Source organism: Zonotrichia leucophrys, chromosome 13 (assembly GCF_028769735.1).
Source record: "Zonotrichia leucophrys gambelii isolate GWCS_2022_RI chromosome 13, RI_Zleu_2.0, whole genome shotgun sequence".
NCBI lineage: Eukaryota > Metazoa > Chordata > Aves > Passeriformes > Passerellidae > Zonotrichia > Zonotrichia leucophrys.
Genome location: NC_088183.1, coordinates 11,487,130 through 11,503,057, shown reverse-complemented (window position 1 = coordinate 11,503,057; position 15,928 = coordinate 11,487,130). Strand labels below are relative to the sequence as shown.

Sequence of the window (15,928 nt, the reverse complement as noted above, 5' to 3'; positions counted from 1 at the left end):
GCATTGAATGGGGCTGAGCTAATCTGACTGGATAGGAACGAGCTGGCTGTGGCAGGAAAGTGTGGATAAAGATCTTCAGGGACGACACTGCATCCTAACTTGCCCTGGAATCAGCCCCTTTACAAAGGCAAAGACAACATCTGTGGCTTCGAAAATCACCTTCCCCCGGTCCTGCCAACTTCTGCCTTTGCAAAAGGCTGCTCGAGATGAAGAAGGGAAAGTGAATTATTCTCAACTATTTTGATCTGTTGAGCTTCACGCTCGCTCCCCTTCTCCCAACACCACCCCCTGCTTCGATAAACCCATCCAGGCACACTAAATCCCGAAGAAGGAAAGTTTCTTGCAGCTGGAAAAAGCAAATGTTAATTATGGCTTTGAATGAGCGTTAGAGCCCAGCAGCCCCCGGCCTCCCCTGCCCGCACCGCCTGAGAAACCAGCGCCGGTTCTCCCATTCAAAATGGGAGCAAGAGCCACGCTTTGGGAGCGTTTCAGCAGCGCCCACTGAAAAAAAAAAAAAAAAAAAAAGAAAAAAAAAAGGGGGGGGGGGCACTACTCAAAACAAAATCGGGGGTAAAAGGGGGCATTTGATGCATTTTGACTCACTGCGAGAGATTTGCTCCTCTCGGAGGCTTAAATCGAGACTTGTTTTCCTCCCGGCATTTCAACTTTGCATCCCCCGGCCCGGAGCATCCACCCCTCCCACCGCGCCCGCGGGAGGGAAAAACCCAAACCCAAAACCCAAACCCCTTCTGCGAGGGACCGGCGGAAATCAGTCCGCGCTAAAAAATAAATAAATAAGAGAACTGACAATGCCCATCGATCGCTGCGGATTTTCAAGCTGGAGGGATAGAGGGAAAAAAAAAAAAAAAATCCCCCCGATCCGGCGGTACCTGCGGACGGAGAGCAGAGGAGCCGCCCGCGCGCGGTGCCCGCAGCCGGGAGCGCCCGGAGCGCTGCGGGCGTGTGTCCGTGTGTGTCCGTGTGTCCGTGTGTGCCCGCGGGTGCCCGGGGGTGCGAGCCAGCAGCCGCCCTTACCGGAGCCCTCGGGCGCGGGTCCGCGGCGCCGCTGCCCTGCCGGGTGCCCGCCCGCCGGCGCGGAGGCTGCGCGGCTCCGGCTCCGCCGCTCACTCCGCCTCGGCCATCGCCGCCGCTGCTCCGCTCCGCTCCTCCGGGCTCGGCACCCGAATTTCTCTTCCCAATATTCCGACCGCCGCTATACAACAAAAGCTTTCTCTTTACCAAGACAGTAGTAATACGTCCCAGGGTAAACCGGATGTGAAATAGGCTGTGACTTCATGCCAGAGAGATTTTATTTTAGAAAGGAAGGTGGTACCAAGCTCTCATCTAGAGACCAATCCGCCCATTTTTTATATGCAGCACAATTTAACTTCCAGTGCTCTCGCCCTAATCCCTTTCTCTCTGGCTGCAGCCTCAAATCCTTCTACAATCTGCAGCATTATTATTACTGGGGGGGAGGCTGCGCGGCCGGGGGAGGCTGCGCTGAGCATCTTTAGGCACTCGCAGTTTACAAAACAGTCTATTTTAAGGGTCGTACATTAAAAATATAACCGATCTGCGTTAGCGTTCAACCTTTGCTCGACTATTTAGTCGCGGCATAAATATGAATGAAGGCTGGCCAGGGGTGTAGAGGATGCAGCACTACGCGCGTGTGCCTATAGACTGTGTGTGTACCTATAGGGACCAGGCGGCAGACCACGGCTCTAGGCAGGCAGACGGGCACAGAGATGCTGTGCAATACTAATTAAACGCAGGTAACACGCATTTTGGGCGAGCCCCGTAGGAGATCGGCAGCAGGAGCAGGCGCTTCTCCCCCACTTCCACACGCCTTTAGCGGGCAGGCACCGCGTTACCCGGCGCGGTCCCGGGGCTCGGCCAGGCTGTGCTCGGGGGCTGCCAGCCCCTGCCCGCTGTCCCGCTGGCCCTCGGGGCCCCGCCGGGCACCGGAGCCGGGACATTCCAGCCCCGGCAGAGCCCGCGGAGCGCCCGGCTCGGTCCGGCGGCCGGGGAGCTGCGGGAGCCCCGCGGAGAGCGCGGTGACAGCCCTGCTCTGCCCTGCCCTGCTCTCCCTACCCTGCTCTGCCCTGCCCTGCCCTGCCCTGCCTGCCCTGCCCCAGCCGTGGGACAGACGGACACAGTGCTGCCCCGCACCAATGTCACTTTAACCCCCACGCACACCTCCTCCCTCGGATGGGAGCCAGCCCGGCACTTGTGCGGAGAGCAAGGGGAAAGTTGGATGCATCAGGTCCGGGGAGGTGCCGGTGTGCGGGGAACGCGGGCAGCGCTCACCTGCCCAGCGCAGGCTGCCGTGCCTTCAGCTTTATTTAGCTCGAGGCGCCTCTCACGGCTCCAAGCCTTCTGCAGAGGGATCAGGCTCTGCTGCCACGAGCACGGCGTGGTCAGCTGTCCTTGCTCTGGTTAATGGAAAGATAAAATGAAGTCCTTCGTCAACAGTAGCTCTTCCTTATAAAGCACTACCAGCATCTGTGGGGGGAAAATTTTTTCCTTATATCATATGCACCTACTGGATTTGAAATACCATCTGCTTTCCCTCTTCTCCTTTCAACGCCATCACTGATTCAGTTTCTCTTCCTTCCTATGATGCTGCTCCAAGGAAGATCAAAATCCATATATCTTGTCAGAGATAACCTGAAATGATATCTTATATTACAATTAAGCTATCTGTTGCAGCTTTATCCAGATTTTTAAATGAAATATTGCTCATTCTGTGCATCCTCATGAAATGCATTATCTGTTTGTAACAGCACAAGAAGGTTTTGATTTGACCCAAGAAACCAATGACATTCATAGCTAAGGCTGGCAATAATTTCCAAGGTGGCAGTCATTTTGGATAAGTGCCTGATATAACAGTCCAAACACTGCAATGATTTCCCTAAGCACAAGGAAAACTGAAATTTTGTTTATCAAAGTCCCCCGGTGCACCAAGTTACCCAGTCATTACGATCAGCACTGAATAGCCACAGGTTATTTTAAGAGCTTGCAATGGACTTCCTGCTTAATTTCTTGGCATTTCCAATGTGGTCATCTCATTTTGATTCAAGGCTGTTAGCAGTGCACAGAAAAGTAGGGAACAGAAAAACCTACTCACTTCCCAAGGAAATGATAAGTAGCAACTTTTCAAATCACTATTGCATAGACGAAGTCTTGGTGGCTAGAGGAATTTTTTTCAGATATGCAACATTTTCACCTTCATTTGCTCTTAGCTAACAAAATTTACTGTTTTTGTTCTTCCACTGAAGCACAAGAGCTTTGCTTAAGCAACAAGTAAACCAGGATAAACTCAGCTGAATTTACAAAAACAAAATGGATTTTTATTGAAGTACATGGATATTTTGTGGCTGTAAAACCACTGAGATCCCTTCCCCTGTCAATAAGGCATTAATTGCATTCTTAAAATTACTTTAAACTATTTTTTTGTAGATTAATGATATATATTTACAAAAATAATTAAATATTCAATGAAGCTTTGATATTTCGTTTTGTCCTTCATTATTCATGAACAAGGAGGTTGTAAGTATATTTGCTCTGTTTGTCATAGGCAGCTGGACAGAAAGATGGGCTGAAAGGTGGGTGACTGAATGGACAGAGATTCATGTACCTCTGTGCACTAAAATCTGAGCACTTGGAAAGCTGAGGCAGCTCCAGAGCCCATGAGACATAGCCTTGCACCTTATAGTTTTCTTGACTTATTTTAATTAGTATATAAACAATGGCAACTGGTTTTAGTTTACTAAAGTGTCAAGGGTTACACATGATGTTCTTTGCTTTTTTGCCTCCATGGACACAATTGCTGTGTGCCAAAGGATTTTATATTTTCCTGAGTTCTCACTGGGTGAAAATATTGACCTAAAATTGGAAGTTGCTCATTCTCTCTCTAATTCGCATCTGCTCAAAAAGTAGGACAAAACTATTTTTCCTCCATGGCTGAGATTCCTGTCCATCAGTGCTCACATGTAACCCAGATTTTATCTTTTCCTTTCAAAAGCTGTTATCGCAGTTATCATGTCATTCCATAGTAAACGCTAAAAATATTTGGATGTAATCAAACAAATAGGCTGGTTTATGGGTTGTGTTATCAAAACAACTGCTTAAAAAAAAAAAAGAAAGTACAAATTGTTTTTACCAGCAAAAGTGCTCTTTTGAAGGAAAAAAGCTAAGTGTCTTGCAATTCTTACTTTTTTCCTTTTCCATCTGAATTCTACTGACCTAATCCAAACATGACCAGGGGTAATGCATTTATCAAACAAGTCCAGCTCTGGATTTCAGGCACCTAACTTAAGAGAAGATCTTTGAAAATCTCAAGCTATTTATAGGAATGTGCAGAGTACCAGGGAGTCTTAGGGTCATATGATTTCATTGCTGAACAAATTGTTCAAATGAGAGAGGAAAGAGCCTTTGAACACGCGTCTCCAGGTAACTCAGGTGATGTGCATCTCTGCAGCTCTACAGGCACATTTGGAAAAGGAAGATGTCAGGCAGATGTGTTCTTTTCAAGCCAGCTTTATGACTCCATAAAGTTTTCAAAAAGAGTTTATGTCTTTCATGTTACACGGGAATGTAGAACTATATCCTTTATAAACAATATTATTAAATATAAACAGTCAGCCAAAGCCAGCCTGGCACAGCTCTGTGCAATGCTTTGATGATAGTGCAAGTGATTAGTAGCAGTGAAGTTAAACCAATTGATTCCTGATTTGGTAAAATATATTTATTAAATAATGGATTAAAATTGACATAGGGCAAGATTTTCATCATAGCTAGAACTATTTTTGCTTTTAAATTTCTAGTTGGTACTTTTTGAAGTCTGGCCTGTTCCTTTGGTATATATTCATACACATATATATAGTATTTAAATAGGTCACCTGGAAAGAATATATTTTTTCAGTCTTGTGGTTTTTATCATATTTTTCTTTCTGTAGGCAAAATATACATATGTTTTATTTTAGTTTAGGGATATATAAAACAACTGAAATTCCATAGCAGAACGCTTTGACACAATGTGTCCTGAATAGCCAAGGGATTTGAATAAAGCAAATGAAACTCAGAGATTTACTGGCATACAGCAGATCAGATGAAGAATTAAAACAGAAAGACCATCTGCTCCAAAGCTTTGAGCTCTGTTATTTACAAGTCCTGCTCGTGTGATTAAATGGAAATATTTTGTAAAATATATGACTCCAATTTGATTTCTATTTTAATGGTTTCAGTAATATATCAAAAGCACAGTTGTTAACCTTTTAGGAGACATAAAAAAATTCAGTGGCTGAGGTTTTTTCCCCCTTTAATTTATAGCCACAGTGAAGAAAATGGGACATATACTTGTCACTTAGTGGTGGAATTTTGTTTTGTTTTGTTTTTGTAAAAGGCGAGTGATGATATATAAAAAAGTTCATTCTTTTTATTCCTCTTTTGTTTTAAAATAAAGTTTTATTCATCATCTCTTTCCTCTTCAAAAAATTAGTGGATAGAGAAAAAAGAGTGGAAACTTTCAGGGACACGCAACTGAGAATCTTCACGAAAACAAGTTACACTCTTTTCCAAGTGTCACTCTCACTTACAATGTCCATAAAGACATTTCTTTCTAGAACTGTGTGAAAATTGGAAGTAGCACTTCTTTGAACCCATTATCTATTAAAAATGGAATAAAAAGCAAAGATAGCTGATGCCCAGAAACTTAGAGATGATGCTTGTCTCTTGAGTTTTAAAGTCTTTGAGTACAGTATTTCAAACAGAAAACCCAGTTACTGACAAGTTCCTCAGATTTTCTAATCCACAGAGGGAACAATTAATTATGCCTTGCCATGCTGTTGCCAAACATCACCACAAATTTAATGTGTAAAGCCAAACATGGAGGATTCTTCCCTAAATAATAAGAGGATTTCTTGTTTGATGTCAGTAAGGAAGAATGGAAATTTAATCTATTTTCTAAAAACCCATCATGGAATTCACAAAAGCCAGCAAAAAGAACCAAAGTCACAACTTGGAGCTTTTGGGGATTACAGGAGACTTGCAAATGCAGTGGTGATCATTGCTGAGATCTTTGTCAGGAGGCTTTTCCTCCAGCAGCTGGATTTATCTGCAGTGGAATCCAAGCGCCACATGGGGTTATCTCCACTCTCATGCTGCTGAGGTGATGTCCTGACCAGAGATCTGCAGTTCCCTGGAGCTTTCACAGCACAACATCCGCTGTCCTTAAACAGCAAGGAGCTCTCCTCATGGAAAGGGAGGTGTGGACTCCTGGAATTTTGGTGTGTCTATCAGTTATACTTCAAAAAGAAGTGAATAATTTTGTGGCTTACTGTCCTTCCTGCTCTGCAGATGGAAGAAAAGATGTGTTTAGAACTCAGATCTTAGAATGATGACTTGCAGTTTGATATACTTCATGACAGTTCATGTTCCTATGGACCAATGAACTCATCTCTATCTTCATAGATTCTTAAGCAACATTATTGATGATTTTTTCCTGAAGTTGGATAAGGCAAAAATCTGTGAAAGGATAAGTTCTAGATTACTCAAAATTCTTGAATGCTTACACTTCTTTCCTTGAAAAAAATTATAGAACCATACAATGTTTAGTGCATTAAGAAGCCTTGGTACTGATTATTTGAGGAAAAGGAAAATTAGTGACTATCAAAGGAATGGGAGTAAACTGAAATCAATATTTACAGAAATAGAAAAAAAATATATTTTTAAAAATCAACAGAAAATCATGGAGAAAAACTTCAGTTCACCTGTCCTTCAATAAATACTTGCCTTTGATTGAACTAAAAGATGTAGAGTCAGAATATCTCAATCTATATTCAGGTAGATGCTTAAAACATGTTTAAATCCATCCCTTCTCAGCCCAACATTTCAGAATCCACTTAAGGCCATGGGTCATAAATATTCTTAAACTTAAATGTGTCCCTCTAGGCTGAATTTTTCTGCTTTGCTGCTTTGCAAGCCAAATACCCTGCTGACTTCTCAGGTGACCTTAGACACATTGACTTTCTCTCCCTGTCTCTGTGCCTGTATCTGGACTGAGAGCAGCTTGTGAAGTTCAATTAGCCCAATGCCCGTAGATTTCACTGGGAGCAGTGCTAAGAACTTTGCTGGACTGTTTGCTGGAAGTTTCCTGCAGAAATGAAGCCACGGAAGTTTGTGGAGCAGAGGTGAGGCACACAGTGTGGATCCCTCCCCAGTTTGGGGCACAGAGTTCCTCTCACCTGTTCCTCCTGCCCCAGCCCCTCCCTGCAGATGGTGACCAGGGACAATTCATCCTAAGATGAATTTGTGCTCCAGGTGTGAGCCCCATGCACTCCCTGGCTGCTGGTGTCCCTGCATGGAGCTGTGCCTGCACACCCTGTCAGAGCTGCCCTGCCGGCGCTGTCCTGCTCCAGAGGTCCCAGCTGCTGCAGGAACAGCCACATGAGCATTGCACTGATAGTCACATTTTCAAATGTAATTTTTGCATGACCTGCTTGGTGCTGAAAAGTGTAGTGAGGGATAGCAAATGGAGGTGGGGAATACACTGGGGCAATCATTAACAAAGGGATGTAATGATATGATTTTTAGCTTAGCTTTTGCATTCATCTCTTTTATAGTCCTTGTCCAAAAGACAAATCTTCTCCATTGTCCTCCTATTTTAAAATTATTTATGTTTAATTCTATATGTACTGAAATTACATGGGCGAAACCTGTGTCATTTTCCCAGAACTGCTGTGCTGGGAAATTGAAGCTCCAGGTGTTAGTGGTAGGCATTTAAAGGCAATAGAAGAGCAGAGCAAGGTAGATGGAAGCATTTCTTCTGCCCCAGGATCCTTGTTTCTACTCATTCTCCTCCTAAGGTGGGTTTCTTCTGATTTACTTTCTGATTTGTGTTGATTGTTTTTTGCTGCTACAGATTAAATCATGATTTATATGTTTTGAATTTCCTTGCAGAGCCCCTGGTGTTAGGCAGAACTTAAATTTTGATGTTAGCTAGAGAGCTGCTTGATGAACTTTTAATTTTTTTTTCTTGTTCATTGAACCACATTGATTCAACTACAATTGCTATTCCATCTATTTAATTAATAGAAAAATACCTCACAGTTGCTGTATTTATGTGGCAAGTTTTTCAACATCAAATCTGCATTTGCAATAGTTTGCATGGATGCTTGTATTATACTGAGAAATGATTGTTTTCACCCAGAAGCATACCAAATAATCACTGGGCTATAGAGTCAAACCCCCAAACAATTTAAAATCAATATTTTTTGGACATTATTAATAAATGTAAATATTAGTTGGAATTGAAAGTGTTTTATAATCTAATTCTGCCCTTTATTCTAAGGGAGAGCTCTACCAATACAATTTCTGAAGGTCTCTGATAATCCAAGATGATCCAAGTGATATTTTTGAATGCAACCAAGTAGTTTTTTACTGTTGAACAGTATCAGCAGTGTTGTAGGTGTAAGGATTAGGTGCTGAGTACCTGTACCCAGCTGTGCTGAGTTCATCTGGGTTGTTACAGCTTGGTCTGGTCCCTCCCCACCTCCCTGTCCAAACCTGAGAGCTGCTTCAAGCAGGGAGGCCTGCTCAGGTAATGTGTGAAATGAGCCAAGTTCATAAGAACCCATATTCAGCATCCATGGTCTTTACTTGCTGCTTTCATAAAAACTCTTAATATTTACCAAGTCTTTGCTGCAAGAATGTTGGTGTGCGTTTTTACCTCTTTCGAGATTTCATGTGCCAGCATTAATTTGGTTTTGGTTTAGAACTTAAACTGTTGCTTATGCAAATTAGCAAATGTGTCTGAACTGGGCTTCCTAGGTCAGTATTGGTTCCCTGAAAAGGATTAGTGAGCCTTTTCTCTTTTTACTGCTACCAATAAAGAGCAAAGCAGTCGAAATTTGAGGAGTATTTGGGGTCTGACTGGGAAGGAAGCCACTTTTTCACTTGTGTTCTGCTGTGGGGAAAAGGGATCTGTATTTTTGGGAGTAACTTGCTGGCATGGTTATGGAACCATCCTCTTGATTGCCATGGTCGACTCTTAGCAGAGAGAATGAGGCTTCACAGGCTTTGGACAACACAAAGTTATTATTAGCAATATTTCAGAGACTGACAAAGAAGTTTTCATGACTTTCTCATTTTGTGGTAAGGTAACCACTAAAGCAGTTCATTTTCAAAGTAAAACTGTTTTGCAGGTTATTAAAGGCAGGGTTTGTCTCACCCATCTTCAGCTGTGATTAATTAGATTAAAAGCCTCATGTAGACACCATTTGTAATAGACAAAAAAATGAGATGTACCCTCACAATACGAAAAAACATTTAGCTAAAACTTGGTTGCATAAATGCAATAAAAGTCTTTAAAGTCAGACCTATAAAATATTGCTTCTGTTTTGTAGCAGGTTTGGTGGGTTCTGCTTTTCACACTTTAAATCTGTATCTCTTCAACTGAGATTTGAGGACAAATATGCAATACAACAATATTTTGATACTGAACAATGTGTGATGCCACAACAATACCCTCTGTTTTTCCAGGACAGTGCCCCAAACCATATTGGTGTACAGGATCTCTTTATACAAAATAAGAAAAAGTGTGTAAACTAAATGTAATTGCTGTTATATAGTGAAAAAATACTGCTCTCAACAATGAAAGGAAAAAAAAATCTGTTTGGGAAAATGTGTCCTAAAATTGGATTATAACTTCAAGTATTATTTACCCAAATAGATTTTTACTGAGTTCTAAAGGAAGACAGTTTTTTAATTAGGGTGAATGGATGCATTTATTTCAGTATGCCAAGATAACACCTTCAGAGCAGCTTCTTTGACAGAAAAGATTTGTAAAAACCACTGCAATGAAGAATGACTGACAATATGAGCAGCACAGAAGGGACCTCATTAGTTTTTTTACAGGAGGAAGAAATTGAAAGCTAAAGCTCTCAGAGGGCAAGAGTCAGGCAATGTAACAAGGAAGTCCTTATCAGATTGTGTCTGTTCATTTACTATATAGCAAGCACTGCAGTTGAAATTCAAGTGAGAGGTGTCTGAAGGTACTGCAGAGAGATGTGAAATATGTTTGTGAGATGTCCAATCCTCACAAAATTATTTATTAAAGAATTCAATGTAAAAATGCAAAGATGCAGATAGAGCTGTCCTGGTAATGAGTAAGAAGCAAATACTTTTTAACTATAAGATGTTCTTGTTTGATGGCAATGATCACATCATGGTAAGAAATAAATATCAAATGCTATTATGTCACTCATACAGTAGGAATAACTTGGAAGACTTTTAAATGCTGTAGTTTGGAAGCTGTGCTTTAGAGTAGGAGTGAAACTTTAAAGCAATAGCAAGGATTCAGAACTGAACAGGCATTTCAGGTAGTTCTACTCAATTTGTATTACATTTAGCAAAAAAAAAAAAAGGAAACAAACCACCACAGAACAAAATTTATGTTGGAGCTCTTTAAATTTGCTGGAAAATATGCTGGATTCTTCCATTATTATAACCACTTAAAAGAGTTTTTCCAGTGAAATGATAGGGACAGGCAATTCATAGAAATGCACAACAGGCAAGCTCCCTTCAACTTGTCTTAACACAGATTTACTGCTGTGGAGGAAGAAAGATTAAAGCCATGAAAACTGTAATCTTTAAAAGATCCTGAAGGGTGAATTGTCATCCTTTCCTGACCTTCAAATATAGGATCTACATGCATTCTCTACTCCTTGATAATTCTCTCAGACTATTGTAGCGTAGAACAGTCCCACACAAAAGGGGTGGTTTATGCCCTACCATCACTGATAGAAAGTTTTATTTCAGTTTTTCTTGCCTCAGCACCAGGCAGCCTTGGTCCCAGCATGGCCTTGCAGATGCATTTGTGTTCCAGCAAGGAAGCAGGACTTTATACCCCTGAGCTGGTCACAATCGGTGCAAAACCAACCTGTGAGAGTGTCCATGCAGTGACATCAATGTTTCAATGTGCAATCATGAGACATAAATTTGCTAAGTGAAGGAAATTTGGTAGTAAAAAGTACAGCAAGAGAATTAAAGACAAGGCTTGCACAGGAAAGAATCAGCAGAGGTGTAACACCACAGTAGGAGAAGCAAGATGTGAAACACTCTCCTGATGCAGCTACTACTCCTTTGAAAATGAGATAACACATGTGCTTCTGAATTGAGCTGAGAGTAAATCTAGCCAGGAAAACACCTTAAGGATCTTGCTGTAACAAAATATGGAGAACTGAAAGTCAAAGCTATGAAACACTGTCCAATTTTTACAGAAAGAAAATATTGCAGCACTGTTAATGGGTCTGGTCTTGAACTTTGCATCCATCATTTTTTTAAGCCAGGATGTTTGTTAAATTCCTCTACAGAAACTGCTCTTTAAAAGAGCATTAACATTATGTAATTTTAATACATGCATTATATGCTCAATTCCTAGTCCTAATCTCCCAGCACCATTCTTCAGCTATTAATATGTTTAGTTAAATAAGTTCTTATACAGGGCTAGAGATGTAGTGAGTGCATGCCATGGATGAATTATGGAAGCAATTTAATATTCTAAACATTTATTTATATTGCAACATTTTTCATCAACTCAGAATTTGCAGTTGTTTGCTTAGAATAGAAACTACTCACAAATCAGGAAGTAAATCAAGGTTTCTGAAATTCAGTGTCAGTGTATGGTAATTGATATTTAGCCATTACAAAGGATCAAGACCTTATTCTTGGCCTGGTTTTGATTGCTGTAACTATAGTTGCACTTATATCTTATGCCCTAGGTTATTAAGGATCTCTCTAAATCAAAGCTTGGGGAGCTCAGTAAGTTTGATTTATCTTGGATGCTCATTAGGCAGAAAATGGGTATGAACTTGCTCTTAATGAATGCAGTTATAAGTGTCATTTCTGCCTCGGCCTTTTATGTGCATTTCCAAAGCCTTGAGTTGGTCTGCAGAGGAATTAATGTATTGACTTGCTGGGATATTGGCACTTGTCTTGCTGCCACTTCAAAGCCCCTTTCAAAACTCTTCAGAAGATTAGCACCAGGCATGAGTAGACAGATAACTAACCTTCCCAGGAAAATGTGTGTGTCTTTTAGGAGCAGCATTGCAGTTTTGTGATTTTTTTTTTTCTTTTTTTTGTAACACTGTCAAGAAAAGTATAAAAACACATGCAGTCAAAATATCCTAATTTTCAGTTTCTCCAGGATTTCAAGTCATAAACATAAAGCAAGAAAAGCTCCAGCATTAAGTCAATCCTTACTTTTTCCAGCTAAACTATTATTCTGCATCTACACTTTACAAACACAGCTTTTGACCAGACACCTAATAAAATCAATCAAAAAGGAAATACATGAGTTTATAAAACCAATTCTTTGTAACCTACATTCATTCTTTTTAAAACAGGGAAAAAAATTTAAAAGAATCTCTTCTTTTTATTCTTCCTGTCAGTACCTGGACACCTGCTGACATTCATGTCCAGTCAATAAAGTCAGTAGGCAGAACAAAGCACAGGAACTGATAGAAAATGTGGAGCTTTGTTTCTATTCCTTTCCCTTGTACAATCACTTCTTTACACCAGCCAAACCTTTTCTTGTTTTGTTTTTGCCATAGTTTTTTTGTGTGACTGTTTCTCCCAGGTTCAAGGGAAAAGACTCTTCACATACAAAATGAGAGCATTAACTGTCAATACCAGTTATTTGTGTGTCAAGACATAAAACTGGTAGGGATTGTCAGTCTGCTAGTTCATGGTGTTATTTTTCATCTTCTCAATGAAAACTTACATTGTGAAGATAATATGGATGAGATTTCAATAAGCAGAGAATAATGTCAGCTTTCTTCCCTTGCTAAAATTTAAGGACCTCTCTCAGTAAGAAATTCAGTTTGCACCTCTAAGCTGAGGCTCTTTTGCCCTTGCAGTGTTTGTCTCAGTCCTTATCTCAGCTCATGAACGCTTTGTAAACTTTTTATTCTCTCCTCTGCCCAGCTGTGGCAGGGAAGGGTGAGCAGGGAGCTTTGATGGTGCCTGGTGTTGGGCCAGTGTAAAACCACAACATCTACAAACAGAATATATTAGTAAATATGTGGGTTTGACTCTCTTAAAGGGTACTTCTCCACTTAATATTGTTATACTTCTGTGCTGTAAGGAGATGTTTATGTAAAAATTCATCATTAAGTTTTAAGTTTATAAACAGAATAGGGTTTGTAATTGATAATGATATGTGCAAGATTTTTTTTATTATGTTCATGGAACTTTAACAATAACGGAGAATCTCTGAGACATTTGAAGATTTACTCAGTCAAAATTATGCATTCACATTTTATTTCAGTTGTTATGTCTAACAGACATAAAAGGCTCTAACAGAGCCTAAATAAAGTAGCAATCTTGATAGTCTGTTAATGACCATAGGCTGCTTTTGGTATTCAGTTTACTCAACCACATCCAGATCTGCTACAATTTCTATAGTATATTTAGCCAGTGTATACAAGCATCCTTCACTGGAAGGTCTAAAAACACTTAAAAAGGAAAGTCTTTTTTGAAGATGAATATGGAAATCTTTTCCCAGCACCTTTGTTACCAATATCTTCTCAAAATGGATTCAATTACATTACAGTGCCCTCACACACCGTCTTGGAGGACTTCATATTTTAAGCAGGTTAAAAATAAATCAGCCAAATCATTCTGCCTTTGATATCAGTCAACATTTTTTCCTCTTGGTTTCAGTTGTGTTGGTGACCTAATTGGTTGGGAAGTTTTCAAGACTTGGAGTTGTTTTGTCAACAGCATCTCTGAGATGAGGCTGGTAAGCCCCAGCACTGCTGGAGGCATCTTCTGCCAGGACATAGAGGAGATCTGGACCTTGTCTTTAGGCAATGGGCTTTTTCTTTGTTTGTGGGGAATGAATATTATTTTTTTTAATATAAATTTTACCATATGCCCAGAAAACCCAGTTTCCCTGAGAATATGTCTAAGCAGGTCAGCAAAATAAGAACCTTACATTGCAGTGCTGAAGAACTTCATTAAAATACAGTAAAGTGCAACTAAGTACTTTCAGATTAAGTCTCATACCAGAGTAATGTTATTCAAAATAAAAGAAAAAGTCTTGCAGATATTAATGGCATTGGTCTAATCAGACAATTAAAGATGCTGAAATGCATATGGGTGTTTCAGGATGAGATGCAAATGACATAATAAATAGATTGAAATTAGGCTGTCTATAATTAAACCAAAACAGAAGTCTTTAAGTGCTTCCCAATTTTAGTCAATGGCCAGGTAGAAGTGTTCAATTTGGGTACAAAATACTTATTGCTTGATTCTCTGATTATAGAGTAGGATAATTAGAGACTGATGAATGATTTATTAGCTCTCTTAAAATACATACCATCACTTCCATTTTAGCTTCTACTCCTGTTCACTTGCTGAGCTAAGTATAGATTTGAAGGTCTGAGGGCTTTGCCAGAGATTGTATTGTCTATATTTATAACAATTTAAAAAAGATACCAGTCAGTATTTTAACAGGTATTCTTCATTAAGCTTGTATTCTATTCTCTGCCAGTCTCATTCCTATTCTGTGCTCAGCAAAATCAAGTCTGAGCACCTGTGGGAGGTGAAGCAGCAAACACCAGCAGTGCCTGGATGTTTCCATCTGCTGGAAACTCTGCTGGAGCTCCAGCTGTGCTGGCTGGGACAGCAAGGCAGCCCCTGGAGGGGGCAAAGCTGGCTCTGCTCCTGAGTTCCTTGGTCCTGGGTTGGAGTCAGAGCTGTGCAGCCAGGCTGGAGATCCCCTCTGGGCAGTGAGAGACTGAGCTGGGGCCAGGAGAGGGTCAGAAAGGGAAATCTTTCCAAACTCATCATCAGCACAGCCACTCTCCCCTTTGGCCAAAGCTTGCAAGTAAAAGTATGTAAATAGTCCCAGTTAATAGTATAATAAAGTAAAATATATAATAAATATTTATATATTTTATATACACACACACACACTATTTATTGTATATTAAATATATAATAAATAATATATAATAAAGTATGTCAATAGTCCCAGTTAATAGTATCATAAAGTATAATATATAATAAATATAATAGCTATAGATACTATTTATTATATATATGAAATATATAATAAATAATATATAATAAAGTATGTCAATAGTCCCAGTTAATTCAGAGGAGCTGACACTTGAGTATTTTACTGAACTGAAGCATCCACCTGGATCTTTTGTCTTTGATTGTCTTGTGTTGTTTCTATTTATGTAATAGATGTTTTTAATTTCTTAACTCCTCTATTCAGTGTCAAAGATAAATGGCAAATATAAAATTCATGGGGATTGTGTAAAGGATTTTAAATATTTCAAATTGTAGTTAAGTTCTAACAGAATATAATCCATACTCTATGACAAAATAAGAAATGGCTGTTTCTGCTTGGATGAAATTTTAGTAGCTCAAATCCAGTTGTGTCATTACATGATTCTGTTGTACCATGGTGCATTAAAAATTGTATTTAGAATAGTCTTGGTCAGTATCTGCTCTCTGAAGTAGATGTGGACCTGCAGGATCCAGAATCCTTGGGGTTGGAAGGGACCTCTGGGGATTGTCCAGTGCAAGGGAGGGTCACCCAGAGCAGGTGACACAGGAACTCATCCAGGTGGGGTTTGAATCTCCAGAGATGTGTGTAAATATAGCAATATTAGATTTGTGTAAATGTTGGCCTCATTTGATATTTTTTATTGATTGAAAGCAAACTGATAGGAATATCTGATCTGTAGCCATGATTGCTTAAAAGTAATTATTATAAATTAATAGTAATAGCTTCAGGTCACAGTTGAATTTATCTGTGACAAGAAAGCCTTGGCTGCAGAACCTAAATGTGAAGTCTCTTCCTGGTGTAAGAAAACAGTGAAACAACCTCTGATGTGTTAAAGTCAGCAGTGGT

General features: G+C 40.1%; 1 protein-coding gene and 1 long non-coding RNA gene across 7 annotated transcripts in view; one reads left to right on the top strand and one right to left on the bottom strand.

Annotated features, from left to right (window-relative positions):
- GABRA1 (gamma-aminobutyric acid type A receptor subunit alpha1) overlaps nt 1-1,225 on the bottom strand; it is a 38,980-nt gene extending 37,755 nt beyond the window's left edge. The window contains exon 1 of one of the 3 annotated variants that reach the window (XM_064725314.1): nt 1,036-1,225. The gene's annotated coding sequence lies outside the window, so the exon portion shown is untranslated. The other 2 variants (XM_064725315.1, XM_064725316.1) reach the window with 2 other exon arrangements.
- Nucleotides 1,226-7,818: 6,593 nt separating this feature from the next.
- The window catches only part of LOC135453858 (uncharacterized), a 54,669-nt gene continuing 46,559 nt past the window's right edge, over nt 7,819-15,928 (top strand). For 2 of the 4 annotated variants that reach the window (XR_010441975.1, XR_010441974.1), the window contains exon 1: nt 7,819-7,865. This is a non-coding gene — a long non-coding RNA (uncharacterized LOC135453858). The remainder of the gene's footprint in view (nt 7,866-15,928) is intronic. The other 2 variants (XR_010441977.1, XR_010441976.1) reach the window with 1 other exon arrangement.